General features: G+C 35.1%; 1 protein-coding gene across 1 annotated transcript in view; it reads right to left on the bottom strand.

Moving 5' to 3' along the window:
* The window catches only part of LOC138707660 (secreted frizzled-related protein 5-like), a 305,125-nt gene that overhangs the window by 244,076 nt on the left and 37,908 nt on the right, over window positions 1-23,141 (bottom strand). The gene's annotated exons all lie outside the window — the stretch shown is intronic.

Genomic DNA, 23,141 nt, shown 5'->3' with positions numbered 1-23,141 from the left:
TAAATTGAACGATCGTGGAGAAGTGTTTGACAGAAAGAAAGTTTTTCGTGTTTAGTGATGCAGGAAACATTTTTACTAAACATAAAGCAGCACTTAATTCGGAGCATATGTTTGTCTCAAAAATTCCCGGAGAAATTGACACAATAATTTATAAGCCTATAATAAATATGTTAGTAAGTAATTAAATAGTTGTTTTTTAATATAACGATACAATATATACTGATATACAACATTTAATACTTATGTTTACCACCGAACACAAGTTAACAATAATTGTGTATTACAGAATATTAAAACATTTTTTTCAATTTGATCAAAACTCGATTAATCTATCGATTAACCGATTAAATTCAAATAGTTAATCGATTAAATATTTTGATCGATCAACAGCACTAATAATAATATTTCTTGTCACCAAGTAGGGTTTTCACTCAATTGCTTTTTCAAATGCAGGAAGGAAAATTTTCCCTTTACTTTAACACGAATGAATCCAGATGTTCTTTATATTTCCAACGATAATGGACAGGAGCTCATCATTTGTTGCTGAAAGGTTACTTAGTTTGGGAAATTAATCGAATTATCGACTGACAACTCAACGAGACGACAAGTTTAATTTCTATCTCTTCAGGACGGAGTAGGAGATATATTTTTCATCACTAGTCTTCGTTTATCTTCGCTCTTTACGTCTCCGTTTTCCTTGCGTTTTTCACATTTAATAACACTGAACAAGAATTTTTCTCCGACTTAAAACAATGTGACCCTCATGGTTTGATGTGCGCTGAATCAGAAAATTCATCTCTTTTCTTCGTATTACGTAAGGTTTTTAAGATATGCTATGATTTCACTTTTCGATAAGTGCTCCCCAAGGAAACATCTGGCGCGGGTTGGTGGTATAGAGCAAAACATGCATTTTATGAGTTTGACTTATTTCCGGTTTCTTATGGTTGTTGGTATGTTCTTTTGTACTTCTAATAAATAAACAGATATTGGTCCCTTCTATTAAGCAAATTTCATAACAGTTCAAAGTGAAGTCTATGCAATGAACAAACAAGGGTGTGGTTTTCAGTATTTAAAGGAAAGGTTTACATGTTTGAGTGAAATCAAATTAAAAGAGGGCATTTTCATCGGTCCACAAATTCACAAAGTTATGGTTGGCCCTTTGTTTGAGATAAAACTTTCCGTTACAGAAAAAATGGAATGGTGACCTTACAAAGACGTTTGCGAAAATTTCCTTGAAAATTCTAGGCCAGAGAATTATATAGAACTTGTGGAAACCATGTTAAGTGCATATGACAAAATGAAGTATAATATGTCTCTCAAAATACACTTTTTACATTCTCATTTGAATTTCTTTCCACTTAACTTTGAAGCGGTAAGCGACGAGCATAGGGAAAGATTTCATCAAGAAATATCTGAAATGGAAAGGCGATATAAAGGAAAATCATCATCCAGAATGTTTGCAGATTATTGTTGGTTCCTTGTAAAATACAGTCCCGGGTGTAGTTATAAACAGAAATCATCCAGAAAATTATTTTAAATGTAAGTTCAAATGTCGAGCTTTTTCTCATGATACGCATGAAAGATTTTTATTGCTGTTGTGTTTTAAACTTTGTAACATCATTTTTGTATCCAGTACACATTTTTCAAGTATTATGAGGAATTTTGAATCCCTAGTGTGTTGTAATATTATTAGTAGCACTGAAACATTAAAAAAAAAAAAGTTTTGTCATAAATAATGCAACTCATTTTCCCCGGAAAATGGTACGTGATGGGTTAATTTCGATTTAAAATTTAGATTTAGGGCACACATATTGGTAATATTCACCTGTTTTTATTTCGAAGCAAGACAAAAAGTACAAATTAGTTGTTCAGTGTAATTACAGCACTTTCTCTTTTCTTGCACATCTTTTCGTCACCGGACTGTACCGTGCACTCATCCCCACAAAATGCGAGTCATGCAAGCAGAACAAAACGATGCACAACAATAAAAGTGTACACGTGGGCCGGACGTCACGGCGCGCTAACAATACTCGCCACTTGGAGATGTGAACTGTGTTATCAAGCACTGCGTGCCTGCCGGAACCCGCTCCCTCGCGGAGGCCAAATGTGAAAATAATATCTTACGCTAATAAAGCGCGTGTGTTTGTGGATGCTATGTGGTCGGTAACTCATGGAATTGCAGCGCTCTCGTGCCACCGCAAGACGTGACTGTCTTGCACAAGACAACGGCGCTAGGTGTTAACCATTTTTATGAAGTTACTAGCCGTACCCGTGCGCTTCGCTGCACCTGTTAGAAATAAATATAAAGTAATTACATAATTAAAATAGGACGTTTGATCAAGGGAACAACTTTTACAACAGCGCAAGATAATCTGCTTCGCTCATTACCCAATTTTTTGCATTGGATTTATTGCATATATATATATTTTATGTATTTTAACATGATTCAATTGAGCATAGTTAAAATTTGAATTATAAAATAATGGATTGCTAAGCTAACGTACTATTACTGCATACTAAATCAATACACTCTCGTTGTTCGTTAATTCTCTGAGATTAAAATGAGTGTACATAAATATTATTTTAAGAAATACAGAAAACGAATGTACAAAATAGCCTATCAAATTTTCTGTGCATAAGAAGCTATTTTAATCTTACCTGTCCTCGATTTACTCAGACGTTACTGTAATAACATTATAGCATTATGTCCATATAGAGAAACTACACTTTCCAATGGTGAAATAATAATTAATTTTACAAATCTGTTAATTTAGCTTCTGATATTACTTCATACTTCATACTTCATGTTTAATGGTTTTCGATTGTTGATGTCCAAGGCCCCTATTTCGAGTGTTGTTGTCCAAGGCCCCTTATAGACGAAGTCATTTGTTCTTAATTCATTGCACCGTCTTAGACGGCGTTATTTTAATTTTAAAACTCATTTATCTCATTAAATATCAGTCCTATCAAAATTTTGTAAAGAGTAAAACTTATCGGAAATCATTTTCAAAGAAACTTTTGTTATGTAACATTTTTCACAAAAATCAATAATAAGCGAGATAATTCGATTTATTTAATTCTGGCCCCGTTATAACCCCCCTTTTAAATAAAGTATTTTGAATGCCATATAGCCTAAAATCTAGGTTACAACGAACTTAATTTATATTCCAATTTTCATATAAATCGGTTCAGCCATTATCGCGTGAAAAGGTAACAAACATACAGACAGACATACAAACAAAAATTTCAAAAATGCGATTTTCGGTCTCAGGGTGGTTAATTATATATGTTAGGACCAATTATTTTCGGAAAATAAAAAATTACCAGAAAAATTTCGGCTATAGATTTATTATTAGTATAGATAAATACGACACACACAGAACACCTACTTAAAGTAACAAACAGAAATATTGGCAAGCTGTGGTGTGAGCACAGCATTCAATCCATGCAGAGTGCCGCATGTCCAATTCGTCAAAGATCCGCTTGCCTTAATTATGCTTATATTTGATAGTTGATATATTTGATGTCAACATTTACATCCATGTAACGTGGACCTCACAATTAGTATCCGGTGCCACGACTACATTCATTACAGTTATACATTTTCTAGAAGCTCTTATAATTTAACTTTCGACCCCATTATTATTATATTGTATTATTAAAATTCATACATAAAAATCGAAATAATTTTGAATTGTATTCTCATAGTTATGAAACAAAAAGTATGAATTCTTTAAGATAGTTTGAACCAAAATGCAACACTGTTACAGTATTTAACCATAGTAGTAATTTAGGCCCAAGAATATATAACAAATTTATATTTAAATGTCCTAATCTTGTCACTTTTAATAGTTCTAGTATTAAATTTAAATAGATAGTTTATAAATATTGAAAAATTGTAAATTTAAATTTATATATTCTAGTTGCATAGTAGACATAAGACAAATTGTATTGTATACTTATTAATTTCAATTCAGGAATCCGCCCCTGAGCACGAGTTCTACTCTTTCAGAGTTGAGCTAAAGTCTTTCTGTATATATTACATTTTATGTTACAATCGAGGAGTTTGCCGGAAAAAGGGCGTATACATCAATATGGTGAATTGAGATACATGCAATCTAAAATTTTAAAACGTACCTGAATAAAATGTTGTACACGCACGCAGCCCTGTCCTGCAGGTATGTACAGTACAATCAAAACAGAATTTCGCTACTATAATTATTAATTGCATTTTAAACCGTTTTCCCGAAGAAGGGCGTATAGGTCTATTCCCCTTTCTTCCGGCAATGCCCTAAATTATTAGCAAAATAAATAAATAAAATAAAATTTAGATCATTCAAAATTGACACTTTTACGACTCTGTTCTTGATTTTCAGTACACTTACATCGAACACACACTGTTTTTAATAATACTTGTTACTAAAACATACTACACCATTGTCCAATATGTTCGTTACTATGTCTGTTTCTTGTGTACATTTCATTTTCAGATCTCACTAATTTTCTACATATTATACTTCACTATCCTAGCTAGCCTCCCCCGCCATACCCTTCACCTATTTTCATTATCTCTATCGTTTTACGTAACTTCCTATTACACTCCTCTAATTCATTCAAAATTGACACTTATCACTCTGATCTAGATTTTCAGTTCACTTAGACTACATCGAACACACACTGTTTCTACTAATACTTGTTACTAAAACATATTACACCATTGTCCAATATGTTCGCTATTATGTCTGTTTCTTATGTACATTTCATTTTCAGATCTCACTAATTTTCTACACAGTATACTTCGCTATCCTAGCTAGCCTCCTCCACCATACTCCTTACCTATTTTCATTACCTCTATCGTCTTATCTAACTTCCTATTACGCTCCTCTAATTCATATTTCAATTTATTTACTAAGTCCTTAGTCGTCTCTGTACCAGAAACATCCACTTCACTATTTTCTGTTATAAACTCGTCATTCCTTTTCTTCACTTCACTTTTCACCATTTTAGCTCTTGCACTCACAGAAACAATTTCACTTCTTCTCTCGGCACTGACCTTCCTTCCCACTAATCTGGTTAAATCACTTCCCAAATCACTTGAATTTTACTCGTGTCACTAAACTTCATTGCATTTGTGGTACTTAAGCCGCTCTTATCTGATTTCTACACATATGTTTAATGATGCTTATAGCTATGACTTATGAGTTATGAGCAGACATCGGATATTTAGGCACTAAAATTGCAGTTTTAGGCGCCTAAAATAAGCTCAAAATTTCATAAATTTGGCTCTGTTTTAGTAACAATAGACATTTTAGGCAGCGTTTAAGCCACAGTCGCATTTGTCGCATTTTGCTACTCGACATCTAAAACTGTAACAAACTTTGAATGTAAATGTACAAAAATGTGACAACCACATTAGACTTCAGAAATGAAGATGGTAATGAAGAAAATTAAATCACAAATATGTTTGAAATAATCTGAATTTAAATGAAATGCTAATGGCATGGACAATGTTCAAAATGGTATTGAGCAATAGATGTTCAGGAATTGATTTCAAAGACTTAGTGCAATTCATTTAAGTTAAGTGAATTTCTTCTAATTGATTTACATAATTACATCGCATACTGTAAATTGTGGGCGAGGATTTAGTTGATTGAATCTTGTAAAAACTGGAATTAGAAACAGTCTTTCAGTAAAAAGAGTTAGGACTCTGCTAGCAATAAATCTTGAAGGGCCTATTGTAAAGAATTTCAATGTTTAGAGTGCCCATAAAATAACGTATTTTAATGTGATGTAAATTCAAGCAGTAATTGATTCTAAACATATCTACATCTAATGATTTACTCACATAACTACATCTAGAGTGTGGTAAGATGGATTGAAAGTAATAAAACTCCAAGAAACAAATTACCTAACTTTTGTTAATTTATTAATTTTATCTTTCTGAACAGTATTGCACAAGCATTTAGCAATTTGCACAAATATAATTGTTCATTTGTGCAATTTTGCGACAATTATTTATTTTCTAGCTTAAACCCTGATTTTAGGAACATATGATCAATGCTTCAAATCAATATATTTTACTGAAATTATGCACTAAAATACATTAAACATGGCACAAAAGAGTATATTTAAGAAATTGAGACAGACAACTGTATATTATACAAACACTACTGCATAAATTTAATATACTGAGAAAAAAAAGAATAATTATTACACATTTTAAGTTATTTAAATTCAGTTCCACGCTCATTCTTTTTCATAATTATATGCACAGTACATCACCAGAATTTTTTTTACAAATTCTCCACAGTTAATCTTGGTCCTTTGTCAGTGGAAATCATTTTGAAAGCAGAAGAATTTATTTCTACTGAAAGAGATGTGAGAGGGTCAAATTTTAAATTAGCTACAATAGAAACATCAATACCTACTGAAACATTTACTTTTTCCCCCAGTATCACTCTTAATAATTTTTCCAACAATGAGAATCACACATTCTTATTTAGTACATTGTTCCACTTACTTTTAACTTTTTCCTAGTTTCACCCAAAGCACAATATATGTTAACCTGATCATCCTTTACTATTGCTATTTGGCTACAAAGATATTGTTTTTTACGTTCTAATTGTTCAATGCTTGCAGGTATGAATGAAAAGTTTGACGTTGGGTAGGCAATATATGTATATGTATGTATGTATGTATGTATGTATGTATGTATGTATGTATGTATGTGTGTATGTATGTAATACACATACACACAGTATAAGAGGCCTATATACGGTCCCTTCCTACAAGGGTCAATATGCAAAAATGTCCCACGTTTGGTAATGTCCACGTTAAAAAAGTCTATTGTTCAAAAGGTCCTACAGTTAAATGTTTCCGGCCTGCAAGGTTCACATACTAAAATGACCTGCGTTTCATAAGGATCACTTTCATAAAATGTCCTTTTTCGGAAAGGTCAGTACTTAATTACGTCTTTTTCAATAAATATTTCCATGGAATTTTGTTTTCTTTCTGTAAACGGCCCCAGAGAAACTTACTTTTACGGCCCTCGTAATTGCGTTCGAGTGGCCAAAATTTGTATAAGCACTTGTTTCGACATTGTTAACACGATGGAAGAAAAAGTACAGTAATCACGTTTTTATCTGCCCCCATGAGAATGTTTGCTTGTTAGTCCAGTTTGGAATGCACCTCTTCAATCATGTCCCTCAGTGTGCAGTACAGTACAATGCAAAGAATAGGCTACATGTTCCACTTCATTCCAATTCTGAGCGCGGAGCGAGAACTCCAGTTGCTGAACAGGATAGTGTTGAAACGTGACGCGTGCTAAATGTTAACACAAATCAGACCAATATTATTCCCTATTGCTTATGGTTATATTTCCCCTCCAAGTCACTGGACTCTGCTAATTCAATGACATTCACGTCCTCGCTTTTTTAAACTTTATTGATTCTCAAGTGCTACTCTCTTCAAAGTGTTCACATCTCCGGGGACACGTTTCTCTTTAAATGGAATAAAACCGCTCCATCGTTCATGTTGATCCCTGATTTATTACACTTGCGGGGATGGATAAACTACACCAATTACAGTGAGAGAGCGTTTACCCGTAAATTTTATCAATTAACTGTACTATCATAATATTATATTGTAAGAGTTGCAGGCTGATTCCTAAAGATGTATCGGAAGAAGTGCTTGAACGTTGCACCAATCAAAACAAGAAATATATTTTTAGACTATTTTAAATAACAGAAAAAAATATCTAGTATGTATGTTATTTCAACTATCGAAACTATCGATAGTCTGACTCAGGCATGCCAAAACCCTGCACATTGTGAAGTTGAGCATATTGTCCAGTTGTCACCGTGCGATGTGCACTTCCCATTCCCCTACATGGAGGGAGTGAATCGGCTTGGAGGGGAGCATGACAGGGTTGTACAGTACGCTTTTGTTTCAGTAACACAGTTTTAGTACGGGTGCTGATTGAGCTGTAACTGTGAATGCGTTATGAAAAATAAAGTGAGGAGTCCACAGATATAATGAAGAAGAGAAATCACGAATCATATAACATAATTGTTATAATGTTTTCCTCAGCCAACAATAATTATTTTAAAATGAAAGGCTTTCATCCCCCCATATACAGCTAATAGTGTTGTGACAGTTTACATGAGATTAGTAAAGTTCCCATAACATGATATTCGTCAGCGTTTATTTCTTAATCAGTATTTTCACTTGACAATGGCGTTGTTTTGGAGTCTGTACTAACACAGCCATCACAGGTTAGACGACTTACGACTTCCATTTGATAAGCTGATAACTGATGAGAATATTGAGTGAGGAATACATGTGAGACTCTTGAGGCTGTAAGCCTGCAAGGAAGCGAAGAAAGCAGCTATTTGCAAGGCGGAAAAATTTTTATGAAAAATATATAATGGCAAATTTTTCATCTCACTTCACAATGTCAAGTTAATATACTTACATTAATTAACCTCTAAACCTGACATAAAGAGAATGTTGCCGCTTCACAGCTTGCGAATTACGTTTTTAACTTCTTTCAGTAACGCTCCGAACTTGCTGATACTTGCTCTCAACGTTTTCGAAATAAACTATATGTAAATTTAAATTCTAAACTTAATTTTTATCATTAAATTAATGTTAATTTATATTGATATATAGCAAGGAAATGATTTCAGAGTGTAAACTTCACTATGTCCTACTGCATTTAATTGCAAATATAATATTTTCTTTAACATTTATGTACCAAAGGTCCCAATAATGCTAGATGAACAATGAAAGGGTATTACTCAAAATAATTAGTAGGGGAGAGTCGGGTAGTATCGGACATCGGGTAGTATCGGACAGTGCGTTTCTTTCATCTACCACCATATGGTAGTACCCGAATAACATGGTTACGTTTCTCTATGCGACATCACAGAAACGTAACCATGTCAATCAGGTACTATCATCGTGTGGTAGATGAAAGAAACTCACTGTCCGATATTACCCGATGTCCGATACTACCCGACTCTCCCCTACCTATTATGTAAAATGAAATTTTGTGTTCGTTTCTTGTTTCGAAATTACTGCAATATTAATAGCATATTTTCTTAAAATATCGTATAAAAATTATGTCAATAAACTATGCTTGTACGGTATATCTGAGTAAGCCTAATGTTTCTTGTGTTACAATTGTCAAATATAGACACAATAACTGAGTATTTTTTCTTCTGCTAAATGTGTTTTTAATGTCCAAATGTCAATTTAATCGAACACTAGAAGCGCAGAATAGATTCTTGTACAACCTTCCAGCTAAGGACTGGTAAGAGCAACGTGTGAATGACGCAATCTGCACAGAACGGCGATCCCGCGCATATACACTGCACATTCAGTGTCTCATTTCTAACATGCCTGGTCTGTTTCCAATACTATCGATAGTTCAGGCGATTACTGATAGTATCGAAAAAAGGGAATATCATAATATTATAAGAGTTTCAAACTGGAGCTGGGTAACACGACTTTTTTTTTCAGGAGTTCATTCCAACGATTCAATCAGATATTACGAATCGTTTGTAACGATGAGTTCGCGATTCGTTGACAACTCATCCCAATCTGTGATTGCAAGTGTTCTTCTGAATCGTAAACGAACGACTTACACGTAGAAGAAAAACGATGTACTGTACAACTCTCGCATAGATGACAGAGTAGGCCCGGGAAGGACAGAGTCCCTTTGCAATGAGAGTTGAGACATTGGATGATCTTTTTCTGATTGACTGGAACCAGTTTTCGTGATCTTCAGTAATCTACAAAATTATGTAAAATAGTGTTCCTAAATTATAATTTATAAACTCAACCTTACTATGAAATACATTTTTTGCATTACATCCCTATTTAATTACTACGCAAATTTCAGGTAAGTACTCATTATTTTTCGTCGACTTGGTTGGCGAGTTGGTATAGCGCTGGCCTCCTATGCCCAAGGTTGCGGGTTCGATCCCGGGCCAGGTCGATGGCATTTAAGTGTGCTTAAATGCAACAGGCCCATGTCAGTAGATTTACTGGCATGTAAAAGAACTCCTGCGGGACAAAATTCCGGCACATCCGGCGACGCTGATATAACCTCTGCAGTTGCGAGAGTCGTTAAATAAAATATAACATTTGAATTTGAACTCATTATTTTTCATATTGAACTAAACAAATCCAGTATTCTGTTCCCACTTATCCGCTTCTTTCATCACACACCCTTCACCCACAACTAATTTCGCCAGAATGTACTGTATCTGTATTCACTATGATCTTCAATTCCTCGGAAAGACTGTTATCCTAAACTGGGAAATTAATCAGTGAAAGGCGAAACTGTCTGCATCCCAACAAAGTGGAAACGTTTACTTTAATGGGAAACTTACCTTGTTTAAAAACGTATCTACTGACTGATATTGTTGGGACTTCAAGGACAGATTATGATAGTGTGTTATTGGTATGTAATTAAGATTCAGTTCAATATATATTACCAGTTTAATAGTTCAGTATGTGTTTAGATATTAATTCAGAAATATATTCAGTTTATAACCGATGTTAATAAAAAAAGTTTGTAATGACTATCGGTAGTTTTCATTATAAATATCGATAGTACTATCGATTGTAGGAACTACAGTCAATAGTACAGTCTATACTATTGCAAGTAACTAACGCCCATCTCTTGCGAGAACGTAGATAAAGTTCTAAATGAATGTCGAAGGCTAAAAATAGATTTCCGTGCACCCAGAGGCAATCTCCTCACTCGCGTATGTACTCGTAAAGAGTCGAGATTTTTGATTAGCGCTGACTGGTCAGACCTGTCGCACAACTCTGGGGCAGTGACAAATGAGTGTGGGGCATCGATGTAATGATGATTGGCAGGGGAGACCCGAATGCTTGTTAAAAAACTCGTTCCGTGCAAGAGGATGTAAATGCAAAGAAAATAATTACAATTTGACCTTTCTATGATTGGTCGGGGAGACGGGTTACGCCGGGGCAATAATCCCGGCGAGGCGTGAGATTTCCCATATGTATGGAGATTGTGTGAAAGCAATTACCAACACATGATGTATGCACCCCTCTGCACTGTACACTGCCACACACTGCTTCACAACGTGCGTTCCCAATTTACAGAAAGTCGTGTCGTGAGCCGAATACACCAGAAATAGCTTCACACATAGTCCCCGGTACCACATATTGTACGAGTAAAAGGGGACTGTTGTTTCAACATTACGGCACTTGGAACGGAAATTCTTAACAAATTTCTGCTTCAGGAGAGAGAAGATAAAAAATATACAACATAAAATGATAAAAGAAATACAAACGGATAAGAGGAAATAAAAAATATATAATCAAAAGAACAAGGAAAACGACCTGGAATGAAGGCAAACGAAACACAAAGACACACTGAAAATAGCAAAAAAAGAGTAAGAAAAATATAGAAATGAAACGCAAAAGGAATAATAAATTAAAGAGAGGTAATGAATGAAAGAAAAATCGGGTAAAGAGGAAGAGTGAGAAGGAAAACAAGGGAAAATTAGAGACACAAATACAGAAAAGGAGAAGAAAGAAAATGAAAACGACTTTTAAAATAGTAGAACAAAGTATAATAGGAACAAAAAAGAAACAGAAACATAAGGGATATGTCGTAGGAATGATGAGAGAGACGAGAAAGTACAAAGAAGTAAATCTGGACGGACGGAGAGACAGACTAAACAGACCAGACAAATCAGACAGACAAGACCAGACAAGACAGTTCAGATCACACCAGAAAAGATTGTTCAAATCAGAAAAACAGACCTGACAAGATAGATCAGACAAGACCAGACAAGACAGTTCAGATCACACCAGAAAAGATTGTTCAAATCAGGAAAACAGACCTGACAAGATAGATCAGACAAGACCAGACAAGACAGTTCAGATCACACCAGAAAAGATTGTTCAAATCAGGAAAACAGACCTGACAAGATAGATCAGACAAGACCAGACAAGACAGTACAGACAAGACAGACCACACCAGAGAAGACAGTCTAGACCAGTCAAGACAGACCAGATCAGAGAAGACAGTCTAGACTAAACCAGACAAGACAGACCAGACCAAGGGAATACAGTCTAGACCAGACAAGACAGACCAGAACACACGAGACAAGACAAGACAGACCAGAGAGACAGACAGGACAGGCCAGAAAAGACAGACAGATAGATACGCCAGTAAGTAGGCATATATATAAATACAGACACTTCAAATCCTTAACACGACAGTAACTACTTGCTGTTACATGGCGGCAGTTAAATTAGTGGCAGCAATAGTATTAACAAGATCTTGTAACGCACTTCATAAACGTGTATTGTACAGTATTTTTGCACGATAGTATAGTTCGAAAAACTAAATGATTTAATACACAATCAAAATATAATAAATTTCATCAGGGCTATGAGGTTAAGTTGGTTTGGCCATGTTAAAAGAATGGAAGACCAGAGGCTAGTGACAGGTATATATAAATGGAAACCCCTGGGAACCAGAGCAGCGGATAGACCGAAACGGCGCTGGGAAGATGATATTGTGAATGATTTGAGGAAGCTAAGAATCGCAGATTGGATGATGGTCGTACAGAATAGAAGTTCCTGGAAAAAATAGTTGAGAAGACCAAGACATTCAATTTTGAAGTTGTAGTGCCTTGAGAAGAAGAAGAAGAAGAAGAAGAAGAAGAAGAAGAAGAAGAAGAAGAAGAAGAAGAAGAATAGTTCCAAAATAATATAAAAAAAAATCTTAATATACATTACGTACATTATACTATGAACAGCTGACAGAAGGTTAGCAGTCTAGCCAAAGTACAAACTTCACCATCAACTTCAATATTAATGTGTAAAAAAGGTTCAGTACTTGTAATATTTCGTGTTCAATTGGAATAATTTTTATTTATTTTTGTTAAGTGAAGTTTGAATTGTTTAAATAAAGTTCAATACATTTCGAATGCAGTGATTTGTTTCGTATAATGTATATTAATTAACAGTGCCTTTTGCGTATTAATTTTACATGCATTGTAGGATTGTAGCATTCATAGAAGACGGTGGTTTTCATTGCAACTCTATAGAGCAGTTATTTGTAATATTTCAACATACTTATCTAGGTTGGCGACTCTGGATTCAGTGGAGGCCGTTTGCTGTAACGACGTGAAAACACACAATCTTGCAAAAATTTGTATTTGGTGGGTCAGCCTAGGATTCGTAATATGGTTTGGTCTGTCTGACATTAATAATAATAATAATAATAATAATAATAATAATAATAATAATAATAATAATAATGTTTTATTTTCGCTGACAGAGTTAAGGCCATAAGGCCTTCTTTTCCACTCAACCAGCCTTAATCAATACAATACATATTTAAATTACGAATATTTACACTGCACTTAAAAGGTTCTACAGCAATATTCTTCAGTTAATTTTAACGACTAAAGTCTGTGTGATGTATCTTGTCTCACTAGGAAAAGAGAGAGAAAGGAGATATGTCTTACTTCGTCTATGTTGTTATGGCGATGGGGGAGTGGAGCGGTGCCGTCCATCCATCCAGTGTCGGAAGGGACTAGTTGATACATTCTGTAGCGCAAAATAAAATAACAAAATATCTGTCTTCATACTGTGTAGTTCCGTCACTGAGCTTGTCTTTCAAGAAACTGAGTTCCGGCAGCCTGTACAATAATAAGATTTTGAAAGAAATCCTGAAAATTTACAACCCTCCTATCTCCACCCTCATTTGAAGGGACTTGGTTTTATTGCTACTGAGACAAGGTAAACCTTACCAGGTATAGTAGACTACATATTTATTTAAATTTAGATAAACCTATAAGGTAAAGTAGTAACTTAATTTATGAGCTAATTTAATTCAATCAATTATAATTAATTTGAGATTTGAGATAGCTAGTAAAATGTTCATCTTACAGCTGGGGAAAATCTCGGAATAAACCTAAAACTGGTAAGGTAATTAGCCCAGCGGGATTCGAACCGACGTCCGAGCACAGTTTCGGAGCACGAGTTTACACACACACACACACACACACACACACACACACACACACACACACACCCTACATACTTTAGAGAGTTACAGAGAAGAAGGTAAACGAAAATGAGCAAAGAAAAGAGATAAATAAAGAATACATGAAGAACGAAAGAAAAGGAAAAGGAAATAAAGAAAGGAAGAAAATAAAATATGGAAAAAAGAAAGAGAAAGAAGGATGGAAAGTGAGAAAGATAGAGAGAGAGAAATCGAGGAAAATGTTGGAGAAAGATGTAGAGTGTAGACTGCAATGGAATCCGTGTGGTATGCACGGTACTGAGAATAGCTGCCCCATCTGCTCACTTAGTCCTGTGTTGAAATGCACCTCATTCTTTACTGAAACGTCGTGGCTGCTTGTTTAAATATTGGGCTAACATTGTAATGTAAAGTTTACATGACTGTGGTCTCGGCTCGGCTATGCTCGGCGCAGCTCGGCGTCTTATTTCCGCCACGCCCTGTCCATGTCTCGCTGGGATGCGAATCCACATGTCGCCTTTATTTACATGACACTGGACGGGACTCCTCATTCTGCCGCTTCGTGTCGCTGTACATTTGTCTGATCTCATAGACTAAGGCCCGGTTGCAGAAACGCAAATCAAATCAGTCCCTGATCGCCAATCAGTTGATGTCTGATTTATTTGATTGTTCACTGCGTTGCACAAACGTGAATCTCCAATCAATTTGTTTCGATTTACGAATTGCTCATTTGAGAAAGAAATGCATTTGACAACAGCGCTATTTAGCAACCACAGCCAATTTGATGCTCCTTAAAAGTCGCGAAACGAATGCATCAACTGGACGGTGATTAGGAAAACAAATGCATGCTTTGCTGTTTTCTTGCTTTTTGTAGAAAGGAAGCAGGCGGATTATATTTGTATATAGACTACAATATATTTATTTAATTATTTATTTATTTATTTATTTATTTATTTATTTATTTATTTATTTATTTATTTATTTATTTAACCTGGTAGAGATAAGGCCATCAGGCCTTCTCTTCCCCTCCACCAGGGGATTACAACTACATTATTAAGAATACAATTGAAGAGTCCACTGCAAGAATGATGGATGTCATTTGGAATACATTTTGCAGGAGAAGCAATTGAAATTTTGAAATGCTTAGCGCTCAAAGCTTAACTGTGATTTTCCGATCGGTACTGGACAATGACTATCAGTGTTAATGCCATATAACTCTCTATGCACATTCTATATGTCTTAAGCTATGCATTGATAGTCTTGGTTCATTTTCGACAAGAAAGTGACATCCATCATTCTTGCAGTGGACTCTTCAATTACAATAAATTAGAATTACAATTAATATTAAATTTACAAATACAATAAAAATCAAAGTACTAAAAGATTAACTGATTAATAAAAGCTAGACAGTTTATTGTAAAAGTTAAGAAGAGAGAAACATTTCTTTTATTAAGTAAAATTAAACCTACTCTACGCAGTAAGAAAATGCTTAATAAGCTTGCTTTTGAACGCTACTAAATTCCGACAGTCTTTGATGTCACTGGGTAGGGTATTCCACAAGCGCGAGAGCGAGATTGTGTATGATGATGAATACGATGATGTCTTATGTGTTGGTATGGCTAGTATATAGTATAGTATATATAGTATGTAGTACAGCTAGTATATAGTGAACAAAATTAAGCAAACAAAAAGACGTGAGGGGGCTTCTGTTGTGGGATTTGCTAGGGGAGTCGACAGGAAATTTGAATATACATAGCCTCCAAAAGAAATTCCATTTCCCATCTCTCTGTTTACAAATTGAGCTCGTAATCTACTCATTAAAAATATTGTGTTGTCATGTGTAGAACCCTGCTAACGGGCTACAACATTCCAGAATTTCAATGATGGTATAGGCTACATATTGCCTGTACATTCACAGGAAAGAAACCTTTTCTATTTCGATGAAGTTCGGCATCATTTCAACCAGGTGATTGGATGGGGACTTGAGCAGTCTATACAACCAGTTACTCTTGGATATCCTGACATGGCTGAAAATTCTCTCTGGATTTCAAATCGTTACCTGTCTGAGGTTGGGGGCTTTATGAGATCCTGCGATAACAAAGCATTTTCATACGTAACATTCCTAACTAATCGGCAAATAGTTGATTTCTGGATCCTAACAAGATCACCCAAGACTGCCTGAAAAATTTCAACAGCATACTGTAAAATCTCAGCGTTATTAGAACTTGGTTCATAGGAGGAAGTGGAAGGTCTGCATATATTTGTTTCAATGTTTGAAAGTAATAAAACACACGAATCCTTACTTAACCTAAATCTTTGCTCAAATTCTTTGTCATTATACATAAAAACAATTCATGTCTATCACGGAAATGCCTTCTTCTTAATAATATTTGTTCATTCTAAAATTTCTTCATTAGAATAATCTATTATGTCGAAAACAATATTGTTACGCTAGGGCCTATAACTATTTACTATATAAATAAAGAGAACAACATAAATATTTGATCAATGATCAGTCACTTAACCAGCAAAAATCTGTTGATCAAATCTGATGGATGACTGATCTCCGATAAAATACTGATTGTTATTTCTGCAACAGAAATAGAACTGATGGTCAATCAAACCCTCCTTGATCGCCAATCATATTTCATCGGTGTTTCTGCAACTGGGTCTAAATTACCTCCAACCGCTCTCTTGAATTAGACAGCCTATTCAGAATCTGTGAGGTGAAAGTGTAGGGATATTTGAACAATAGTATAATACGTTTCAGTGCACACGTTTGTATGTACTCTGAGAAAGTTCATTTGACAACATTTTTGTTCACCAAAAATCAAATACTGTAGAATCTTGGTGAAGATCCGTTAGTGGAAAGCCTAGAGCCGATTGAAGTTACGGTAAGGTCATTCTTGAAATTGTTATCATAGTGATAGGGTAATATTATGTCATTATGGAACATCTAAGCGATAATTTACTTCTATCGCTAAAATATAAATCTAAAAATAATCACTGTCATGATTACATAATCTTTCAAGAATGATTTATGTATTGCATTTGTTTTGTAACAATTGATTCACCACAATTAAACATAAGCAATTACACTAGAGTAAAATAAAAATGATTCATATGTACCTATGTAGGTACAATTTGGATCACAACTGGGGCAAATTTGATCATAGATATTGGCCAAGTAAACAGTATTTTTCCCTCTTCCGCCAACACACATTTCATGATAAAAAAAAGTGGTAGAATTGACGAGAAACCCAGTCTATTTTCTTAGAGAATTCCGGCAATCTAATAGTTGAGTAAACAGAATTCACATTCATTTTCAATTAATATAAGTGATCTCTTGACGGTTCTAACACATTTTCCTTACGCACTATTGGGCTTCATTGGGTGTTTAAATATGGCTACAACAAGCAATGATTGTTATATTTTCCATTGTTTTTACATTAGAGAGGGAGAGAATTTTTTTCTTCCTTTTCGCACACTTTCTTAGGAGGAAGCCACACTCACTAAAATTATCTCAACAAGATGAAAATTTGTTCAGTTTTTTTCAAGTTGCTAAAATAATCCGTCACTTGTTTATTCACTTTATTCCTTGATATCTTTCAATGACACAATTTCTGATTCCCTTACACTCAGTTTAAAGTTTCTCCAGAAATTCGTAAACTCAATCAATTCCTGCAAATTTGGATTCCATACTCCAAGGGTGTTTCACCTGACCAGTCTCTGCAGAACTAAATGCGACTTGCCCTATTCGAAGAAAGGTCAGACAAAGAAGATCCCTTTTTTTCTAATGCTACAAGTCTCTTAATCAGCGTGATCTCATTTAATTACTAAACGCAGTTGAGTGTCTAGTGTCAAATTAACAAGTCATGCTGCTGTTAGAATTGGCAACGTTGGGCCGAGCCTGACTCCGAGCTGGAATTTGAATTCAATTGCGGGATAATGATAAAAACATATTGAGACTAATCAGGGTGAATATTTTTTAACAGCTGCTTTTCTTTTTTTTCTGTATTACGGAAAAAAAATATGACAGTAATAACTGCTATAATCGTTTTTTGAATTTAACTTACCTCACCCAAAGTTTATGGCATTTCATTTTAGACGTATGTGTGTCGTTAGTTCGGTTATTTTGATTTTAGATGCCTAGACGATGCTGTGTTCCCGAATACGTGTCATTACGATAGTAAATTAAAATCAGGCAAGCATGTAGCAAAGTTTCATTCCCCAAAAATGAAAATAGAAGGCAAGCAAGGATTCATGCAGTGCCTATAAAAGATTGAGCTGCTACATCTTCGTCAGCTGTGTCCATCATGCACAACTGTAGACATCGATGGCACGCTCAAGAAATTACTTTTTAGGTACCGGTATCCTAAACTTTCGAACGATGCAGTGCCTCGTAAATCCCAAAATTTGCCCCCATAACTGAGCACAGCGAAACCCAGCGGAAGACACAAACCAGATTCTAAAAGAGAGGACTATAAGAACTAAATAATGAAAAAAGGAGAGCAGGTATTGAAAATAGAGCTTCCACCATAAATTGGCCATATGTTAAAGTGTCCGTGTGACAAAATGTCCAAGAAACTAAAATGTCCATGAACGTAAAATATCCATCAGATAAATATCAAAACGACAAAATGTCCAGAATCAAAATTTTATTTCTCAAAATGTATTACGTATAAGCGTCGCCCAAATGAAAGTGAGCATTTTGTCGTAGCGTTGCTGTTCCAACAAGCGGAGCTTTATGTTTTCTCCGGTAGATAGCATTGTAGGTTAGGAGAAGGCTGACATTGTGTAAAGCGGTAGTGCTCTGTTTTCGTTTGCAGAAGGACATTGTATTGTGTACACTTGGTCAAAATGAAAGTGGCCGGTCTCTTGAGCAGTGAAAAATTTCTAAGTCCGTTCGGGTGAGCGCGCAGTTCACTACCGTAAACCTCCGTGCGCCGGTTTAGTTAACTCCATAATACAAGGCGCTGATTTGGGCTATCTCCACAGCATGCTTCGAATCTCCGTAGAGAATGTTTTGTTTTGTCCTTTCTTTTATCTTTTAAACTCCTTTTAGTGTAATATAATCAAATAATTTTGCTTATCTTAATTCATGTCACTTACAAATAATTACAAAATTGATGAACATTTGTGGTTATAATTCCAGGAAATCAGAATATATTTTGTCATTTGAATTATGGTTTTTTCTTGTTTACAATTACTACGTTTAGGCCCTGACGATCACGGATTTAGATTAGTATAATATAATCATATTCCCTGTTGCAAATTAATTATTGCCAAATATTTAACCGTCAAAATATTTACTGAATGTTCCTTAGGCAATAGAGTGTACAGCAGCAGGGATTAATAAAATAATTAACACAGCATTTTAATACCTCCACAGCATGCTTGGCGTGGAGCAGTGGTTAAGCTACTTAACTTCTATGCAGACAGTTCGAGTTCGAATCTCCGTAGTGAATTTTTGTTTTGTCCTTTCTTTTATTTTTTACAACTTATTTTAATGTAATATAATCAAATAATTTTGCTTATGTTAATTCATGTTACTTAGAGATCATTACAAAATTGGTGAAAATTTGTGGTTATAATTTCAGGAAATCAGAATATATTTTGTCGTCAGAATTATGGTTTTTCTTCTTGTTTACAATTACTGCGTTTAGGCCCTGATGATCACGGATTTAGATTAGTATAATAATCATATTTCGTGTAGCACAACTGGTAAATTAATTATTTCCGATTATTTAACCGTCAACATATTTACTGAATGCTCTTTAGGCAATGGAGTGCAAAGCAGCAGGGATTAATAAAATAATTAACACAGCATTTTAATATGAAAGCCCTTAATAGCCGTCTTTAGTGTTACTTCCATCTATTGTCAAAAGTTTCTATTAACACGAAAAAAATAGTAAAGCGAAAAGTATTCAAGGATAAAAAAATGACGAAAACCTGTTATATTTTCACTGATGCATTTAAAAGGTAACAAAAAAAAAAGTTTAGTAACTCCACGAAGATTTAAACTTGCAATCTCACGAACTCTTAGCTATCACTCTATCAACTACGCTAAGAGTTTTACTGCAGTCAGAATGACATTGTAACGAGCAATGGTCGTACTCCTCTTGAGAACCTGTTATACAGTATATAGTGTTTGTGTTACAATATTCACTGTTTAAACACTCTAAACGATCTGCCTGTTTTAAATTTCGTATATGAATTATTTTCTCGGAAGATTTTAGTAATTAATAGTTGTGTTCTCCATTATATATGATATTATAAGGTGATATATCAGGTAGTGTTATGATTTATATTGCATATATTTATGTTCATGTGGTTTGATGTTATGTACATTGTGTACGTTCATGTTCACGTGGTACGAAGTTTTATGATGTAGAATAGAGTAATACTAATATATTTTATATAAATATGGCGTCTAAAAATGTAAAAAATACACGACTTCGCAATAAAAAAGATGCTTGAACAGGAGAAAACGTGTGTGTCATATTATATATTAAATTTGACTGTATGCATGATTTGAATATAGGCCTACAGTATATTGTTCACAAACATAAAAACAAGAGAAGTCAAAGACTGAACAACTCAATAAATATTCCAGAGTTTCTGTGTTCAAGTTAAGAAACAGCCACTACTGTTAGTACAGAGTAATTGAAAACAAACAAATGAGAAAGACACCACGAATTATTGTTCTCTCGAATATGACGTCATCGACCTCTAAACATCCGTTCTTTAGTCTGTGATCGAAGTGGCGATGAAAGCTTCAATTTCCACGACGCAAGTTCTATTTACAAACGAAGAGCGTTTCAAGAGGTGATAATTCTCTGTCGAATCCCCCCTTCCTTAGTCACGATTCAAAATAGTTTACAGTTTCTCCACAGTGGGTGATCGGACGCAAGGCAGACACAGCAGGCAATGCGAGCTCCCATGCCTCACGTGCCTCAATAGGCCGCAGTCTCCTCCCCAAAGCTTCGGAGATGGCCTTTCACGACAGAGATTTAAATTTGAATTCTGAAAGATACTTTGAAATTTATGGTGAACAAAGCGGTAGGTTTCTTTGGTCCCCTCTGCCATCGTATTATCTTCACCACTGTCGTAAATTCGACATTTTTATGCAATGAAAGCTGCCAGAGCAGCTCAGGTATACGTGCGCTCGTGGGTGTGTTCCAATCCTTACTGGGCTGATTACCTGGTTGGAGGATACTTTCAGATGCTTTCTCTAATTCTAAAGGCGAATGTCAAATAATTCCACGAGGGATTCTGAAACTCATCTTGCCAAATAATCTCATGACGAGTTCTCGAACTCATATGCCATCTCCCTATCACCAATTCCACCGACGCGACGCTACATAACCTAATAGTTGATATAGAGTCGCTAAATAACCGATTAAAATAATATACTATCACTAGAGGCATTATTTCTTCGCATGAATTTATTTTAATTTCGCGGAATAAAATTACTTTTCGCTTTTTTTTTCGCGAAATATTAGGCCCGTTACACACTTGAAGAGTTTTCGCTAGCGAGAAATGTGTTGCGAGAAAATTCAAAGAAATAATAACATGGATTCAAATGGACACCCACACACTGGAAGAGATTCTCGCTCGAGGCAAAACCCTCGATCGAGTTTCTCGCTGAAATCGGTAGCTCAGCGAATTTTCTTGACACATTTATCAAAGATGTTTGATATTTATACTCTTTATGACGATTGAATGTAGAAAAAGATGAAGTAATATCATAGGTAGCGATGAATTGTATTGCTTTTATTGCCAATGAGGAAAGATGGCTGATAATTGCAGTCAGAAATTTATCGAACTTGTACGATGTCACCCGTAGGCCTATTTATATGATACAGGGGATGAAAACTATAAAACCACGAAACCTAAAGAAGAAATCTGGAGACAAAATAAATAGGACTAAATTTTATTGTGATGAGATTTAATAGTATTAATTATAACATTTGAAATTTAGTGTATTAACCAGCGCCACTAACGTGCCACTAGTGGCGCTGCTAAGCGACCTCGTCTGAAGGGGCCCTAAATGATAACTTTCACCATGCTCTTTGTCAAAAATTTCAATAAAATCAAAGCGATAGACCATGTAAGGCCCGTTACACACTTGAAGAGTTCTCGCTAGTGAGAAATGTGTTGCGAGAAAGAGACTAAGAGCCTTCCTCCACACACTTAGCGAGTTCACGCTATCACAGGTCACACCTCGATATGATCATCTGTGCACTGCCTTCATGCAGAAAGCATTTTTATGATTATAGTAATCACTCGTTGGGGGAAATATTATAGTTTATGTATTTAAGTATATTGTACTTTACAAATTACGTACGAACGCTATGTTGAATCTGAGTATTCAGATGATGAGGAAATGGAGTTACATGAATATATTTTGTTAATGAAAAGAAAAAGTAGGCCTAAAATTAAAGCCAGAAATATCTGAAAATCACATTGTATCTCACGAAAATAAGGGCGAGTTTCGGACACTGATTTCGATTTGGATGATGATACATTTACGCGTTATTTCAGGTTGAATGGACATCAGTTTCTTTCCATTCATGATATGATAGAGGATTCTTTGCTATGTTCTGATTAAAATTATGTAAACTGTTAAGACATACAGTATATGTAGATACATAAAACAACAAGAAACTGACAAGCACCACTGATCTGCAAAATGAAGCTAACTTAAAACTTAATTTATCTCGAAACCACAGTTTGTCAAGATAACCCACTGTAGTTCTGATGTAGCGGTATACTGTCATGGATCAATATATAATAGGATGCGAAACTTACTGAGTTTCCCGTAACACATGCTAGAGGTGCTGTTGTAGAAATTGATCTTGCTGCCACCTGTTGGGGGGAGGGGCGTTATTGCATCTAGCAGCGCATCAAGTAGCGAAAAGAGTAATTACTCCATGCATTTAGCAGCGCACCTGGTGACGAAAATGTTAAACTGTGCAGAAAGTATTCCCTCCCACCCTCATCGATATTCAAAACTAACTCAATTTTAAATAAAACGTTTACATTTTTATTCCTCACAGCATCTTCTACTGAAAATTCTTACCGCAGCCAACAG

The sequence above is a fragment of the Periplaneta americana genome, chromosome 10 (assembly GCF_040183065.1).
Source record: "Periplaneta americana isolate PAMFEO1 chromosome 10, P.americana_PAMFEO1_priV1, whole genome shotgun sequence".
NCBI lineage: Eukaryota > Metazoa > Arthropoda > Insecta > Blattodea > Blattidae > Periplaneta > Periplaneta americana.
This window is presented reverse-complemented; position numbering and strand designations above follow the sequence as displayed.